General features: G+C 37.2%; 1 pseudogene; it reads right to left on the reverse strand.

Moving 5' to 3' along the window:
- Positions 1–5,141: 5,141 nt before the first annotated feature.
- On the reverse strand, positions 5,142–5,974 carry LOC132544088 (uncharacterized; annotated as a pseudogene).
- Between the last annotated feature and the right edge of the window lie 315 nt (positions 5,975–6,289).

Here is a 6,289-nt window from a genome sequence, read left to right on the forward strand (position 1 = left end):
TAAATTTAATTCAGGTAAAAAAGTATCACTACTGTAACTTTTACTTCCTATCCACACAACTTGTGTCTTATCAATGTTAAGTTTTAAACCCGATATTCTTGCAAATTTATTCAACTCAACAATAGATTCCTTCAATGATAATTCAGAAACATCAAGTATTAATGAGGTGTCATCTGCATATTGTGTTATTAGGATTGGACAATTACTCACTTCTATACCCTTGATCTTTTTATTGTTTCTAAATCTGATTCCTAGAACTTCAACGCAAAGAAGAAAGATGTAAGGGGCGATTGGATCGCCTTGACGACAACCTCGTTTAATATCTATAAAATTTGACAGGTTACCACCCTGGTTAACAGCAGCTGAAACATTAGTATGAAATAACTTAACCCAATTACGAACCTCTGGACCAAAATTAAAATAATCAAAAACTTTATCAACAAATTTCCAAGACACAGAATCAAAGGCTTTTTCAAAGTCTAACATTAATAACATTCCTGGAATATTCATATCTTCAGCAAACTGCATTATATCATATACAAGCCTAGTATTCTCCCCTATGTACCGACCTGAAAGAAACCCTGTTTGATCTTCACATATTAACTTATCTAGAACTGCTTTTATCCTACTTGCTATACAGGCTGAAGCAATTTTATAACTAATATTTAATAGAGTAATTGGTCTCCAATTTTTTAAAAACTGTCTAGGCTTATCTCCCTTAGGAATGCATATGATGATACCTTGTCTTTGAGTAACGGAAAGTAAGCCTTTTTTGTATCCACAATTTATAGATCTAACAATAAAAACACCAATCTGCTTCCAAAAACATTTTTTTAAAAACTCAACAGTATATCCATCACTACCAGGACTTTTATTGTTCTTCATGTGTTTTAATGTTCTTGCTGCCTCGTCTAGAGTAACTAATCCTTCTAAGTCTTCTGCCTCCTTTTTATCTAGTTTTGGAACAACCGATGAGTATAAAAATTCTGATAAGTATATATCCTCTATTTCTGAACTACTATCATCATATAATCTTTCATAATAACTACGTATTTCTTCCAATATCTCATCTTGTTTTGTTATAATACTATGCTCTTTTTCTAGTTTTGGTAAGATCTTGGAGACAAAATTCCTATTTTCTAAATTCAAAAAATACTTAGTTGGTTTTTCTCCTTCTTCTTGCCATCTAACTCTGGATCTAATAACGCTACCTTTAACTTTACTAACTCTAATATTTTCCAATTCCTTTTTCTTAGTTTCTAACTCCTCAGAATCTACCTGCTCTTGCTCTTCCAAATCTTGTATAGTTTTCTTTAAGATATCTTCATTTAAATTTTGCAGTTTCTTTTTATATGATGAATAGGATATTGGTTTCCCCCCATTTCCATTAATAATGTTTCAAGAAAAATCTGATCATCAATAATAAATTCAATATCTGTATCTGAAATATTATCAATAGTATCTCTGTTGTACACTGGAAGACAATACTGTCTTTTTGTATCAGAAATTACTTTTTTTAACCAAATCAAGATATTTTTCATCAAAAAGTAATGACGAATTAAATTTCCATAATCCTTTACCTCGTCTAAACTCATTAAATTTTAAATTCAAAATAGGAAAAGAGTGGTCAGATCTATAGCCTTGATCTATTTCTGAGCTGTTTACACTTGATAATAAATTATCTGAAGTATAAAAAAAATCCAATCTCGCCTGCTTCAATGGGGTCTTTTTTCTCCAAGTATTTCTTCTATTATCAGGGTGTAGTTCCCTAAAGATATCAACTAAACCATGACTTTCAATGATTTCCAAAACCTTTTCCCTTGCTTTCTGATTATTAACATTTTTATAACCCTTATCATAGTCTATCTCTGGATCTAAAACTAAATTAAAATCCCCACATATAATAACCTTGTCATTACCAAAATCATCAATAGTGTCAATTAAATTATCAAAAAAGTTTGGTGTGTCAGCATTTGGACCATACAGTGAAATAAGTGTAATTTTTGTACCTTCTATCAATGAATCAAGAGCCAAAAAATTCCCAGTCAAGTCTTTCTTTTCCTTGTTAACCTTAATTTCACAGTTATTATTTAACATAATAGCAACACCTCTGCAATTAGATTTAAAAGAGTTAAAAAAAAACAATTTAGGTATCAATTAATGTTTACGAAACTATGGCTAATTACGCAAGCTTGTACATACTACATATGCATTTCTAAGTGACGTAACCAGTTTTGTTGTACCCGGGAAAACTGTGCACTGTCTACTTGCAGGCCATGCGGCCATCTAATTTTTGCAAACAAGTTACGACATTACTGCTATGACGCAGGCAGAACATCCACGCCGATCAAATGCAGGGGTGTTAATGGGGGAGTATTTGAGAAGCTTAAAAGACTGTACACCGACAGACTTTGACCTGAGCAGTCTTACTCCTGTCAACACCGCCTCGGGCTCGCCTCCGTCGACTACACCGAGGAGGTTCTCTGCGCGTCCGGAGACTGAAGAAGTCTCGAACACCAGCCAACAGAACACTAGATCGCAAAATGCATCCCCGATTGAAGAACTTCAACGGCGCATCCAAAAGCTGGAATTGGACTTGCAGAGAGCCAAATTGGAAAAACGTCTGACTGACTTAACGACAGAGTTGGGCAGGCTCCATGCCGACAGACCTACAGCCAGGGCTGGTCCGCCAGTGATCACCAACACACCACAACCGGCCATCAATCAAGGTACGAAACCAAAAGTTAAAAAGATTCAAGACTTTGTGTGGGCTGGTGCAAATGAACTTATTAATGATAATGATGTTGATATCGGCAATGGTGTGAAAGTTCGTCTCGGTACATCTAAAAAGTTGTCACTTGGCGAGGTCACTCTAGAACAATGGGGTTATGCTAGTCTAGAAATTCTGTCGACCATGTTGTCAGAAGGTGATATTGCCCCATCAAGCATAACGCACTATTTACGTTACATGCAGACCATTTTTCGACTTTCTGCCAATTGTGTGTGGCACAGTATACTATTATACGATCGCGAGTACCGTGATATACAGGACAGGGACAAATTTCCATGGAATACGCCACAGCCACAATTACGTGAATTTAACCTTATATCAAGGGCAGACAACTCGGCCACTAAGGCCATCAAAGATCTCAAAACCGGATCAAGCCATACACACAGCACGGACAAGCACTCAACACCACACAGAAAATCCAAGTCGCGTTCGCGGGGCCCATTCCTTCCTGATGGACGTGAAATTTGTAGGTTATTCAACCAAGACAGGTGTACCCCTTCAGAATGTCGCTTGGCTCATAATTGTTATGTGTGCTATGGTGGATCCCACTCGGCCTCAAAACATGTGTACCACACGCCAAGTAATGCGCCAAAAAACGGAGGCCCGTAACTTTACATGCTTCAACTGACCTAAACTATCTGGCATGGTCGGAGTTGTTATCTGACAATGACCCAGATAGGGACTTCATTTTAAATGGTGTCAAAGATGGTTTTCACATTGTTGACTCGCCGCTTCAGTCGTTTGATAAAAACAAATTTATCAAGTGTTCTAATTATAAGTCAGCTATTTTAAATTCAAAAAAGGTTGAAGATCAAATTATAAATGAATTAGTACATGGTAATTATGTAATGTGTACAAATCCTAAGAATATTGTCAGTGCTTTAGGGGCAGTCCCAAAGCCGAATGGAGACATTAGATTAATACATGATGCCAGTATGCCCATTGGTGAATGTTTAAATGACTTCGCATCAGACACATCTTGCAATTACATGGACTTGAGAGATGCATGTTCTCTGATTCGGCCTGGCTCTTATTTGGCAAAAATTGATTTAAAAAGTGCATACAGATCTGTCAATATCCACCCAAGTAATTATGCCCTTGCTGGACCCAGTTGGCAGTTTTCAGGTGATAACACGCCATCTTTTGCAACTTTTGCAAACCCTCCCTCCCTAATCCCAGTAGCATTATTGGCAGTTGGAGGAGAGTCGACATGTACTTTCATCTCAATTTTGTGTTGTAATGCATATGTTACTTCCTTAAGTCATTGGTCAATTTTCTTGTTGCGGAAGATTCCTCATCGCATGTTTGATTATTAATATATTTAGAAGTCTATTGTGTAGTTATGCCATTGTGTTGTCATCTAGTACTTAGTTTTATGTCAGAGATGATCAGTTTACTATGATTTTCAATGTAAGGGAGACAATCAACTCTCTAAATACTAATGATATGTCATTGATTTATACTGTATCAACTATCAATTTGATTTCATACATGATGCAATTAGCAATAAAATGTAGAAGGCCCAATTACTTTAGTTTTATTGTTATCAAGTGGAGTAAAACACTCAAATCCCCATTCACTTCTGATAAATTTCTAGTTTTCTTCAGTGAAATGTGTGTCTTGTAAACAGTAAATGGAACATCTCTTAGCTTTAAGGTACGAAAAAACATCTTTTCTTTTTAAGCTATCCCCGAGACCCTGGCAGTTAGCGGACAGAATAGATACACCATCCGTCAGTTCAAGTTATATACCCGATTGACAAATACATGTTAACTAGCCCAGCGTTTGAGGAAAGAGTTAGAAAAGGAAGGAATAAGAAAGAAAGTAAGTTAAAAATCATGTCTAAACTGTCAAAGTCAAAAACAACTGTTTACCTACGCACGCACGTTTCTCCTGTTTCAAACCTCATGTGAACAACCGGAAGTAAGTGCAAACCGGAAGTAATATACTAATCATTTACAGTGGACTGCCATTTCCCGGAATTTAAATAGATAAATGGAATTTAAAATCCAAGCTGCCCAAAAGCTTAACGATAGAAGATACTAAATCTATATTCACCTGACTTAGTTCTTGAAAGTTATAAAATTGTATTCAAAGACGTTTCATTGACGAGAAACAAACAGAATAAATATGCACTTACCGGTCTACAAGTTTTCCAGTAAACATCCCAATCGAATACATTGACAATAAAACTCATATCTTAAAGAAAAACACACTAAGCACAATCACACTATACTGATCGATAAAACCAGGGCGTGTCCTTCCCTGGCGGTACTATAACGTACCCATGTCCACTATCGATCACTCAGTAGAAAAAATAAACATATACAAAATCCAAATATGAATAAATTCACTGATAATAATCACTACCGGATCGGAAGTTTCTGTCATCTGCTAAGTAGCTGTCCGATAATTCGGTATCATATCCCAGTCTTCTTTTTTTTCCGTTCTCTAAAACCACAAACAGTTTTCCATCATCACTATATGAATGCTTCACACTCTTTAGTCTATACGCCTGCTTTAGGATGTCCTGGTTTCGTTTGGTCAGGTCCTCGAAAATCACAATTTTCGATCCTCTTAGGTTTCGGCGCTTGCTGAGAATCTGTGTCTTTTTCCTTCGGTGTGTGAACTTACAAATTATGGTCCTTGGCCTGTCACTGTTAAATCTACCCAGCCGGTGGGCAATGTCTATATCATTCTCGTTTATGTCCACTTTCAATCGGAGTTCTTGACCAAAGTCACGACTTTCTCGACACACTCCTCCACCGATTCCCGATCGTTTTTATCTTCCACACCAACAATCCTAATGGAATTCTTTCTTCCGTCTTGCTCCAGGTCGTTTAACTTGTAGTCCAAAGAGGCGTTGGGCTGTTCAGAATTCCTGGTGTGTTCTTCCAGCTCCTCTACCTTTCTCCTCAAAAATTCGTTCTCCTTCTCTAAATCAAATATCTTCCCTTCTAACTGTTCCACGAGAACCCTGTTGTCTTCCCTAATATCTGCTCTTAGTCTCTCAAGATTTCTGTCCATCATGTTATCTAAATCATCCTTTGTCACTAGAGACGATATCTTATCAAGTAAAACGTCCTCTCTATCCTTCTCTGCTAAGGATTCACAAAGAGGATCCAAGGGCTTGCCCCTTACTCCTGTCCTCCAGCTTCCTACACTGTTCCTGTTAGCTGGCATGATGATTATAAGTCCAAATAAAATAATAATATCGAAAGGTGACACTCGTGCAGGTGAGGTAAATACATATACATGTACACACACTGGGTGCGTGGCGTAAACAGTTTTCAGTGGTCAGTCCATTGTTCTTGGTGTGTTCTCTAAAACAGCATTTTGTCCAGACTTTTCACCAAAAATGTCCCCAGAATACGTTTTAACAATTCACCGGGCTACCGTGTGCCAAAAATCCGCATCTTTCTCCCGACGGAAATATAGAAACTTTAATGAAATCACGGTGCCCAAACAAAGACCGACTGACCAGGTCCAGATGACCTT

The sequence above is a fragment of the Ylistrum balloti genome, unplaced genomic scaffold (genome assembly GCF_031769215.1).
Source record: "Ylistrum balloti isolate Yb309-2 unplaced genomic scaffold, AGI_CSIRO_Ybal_v1 Utg369586, whole genome shotgun sequence".
In the NCBI taxonomy this organism is placed as follows: Eukaryota; Metazoa; Mollusca; class Bivalvia; order Pectinida; family Pectinidae; genus Ylistrum; species Ylistrum balloti.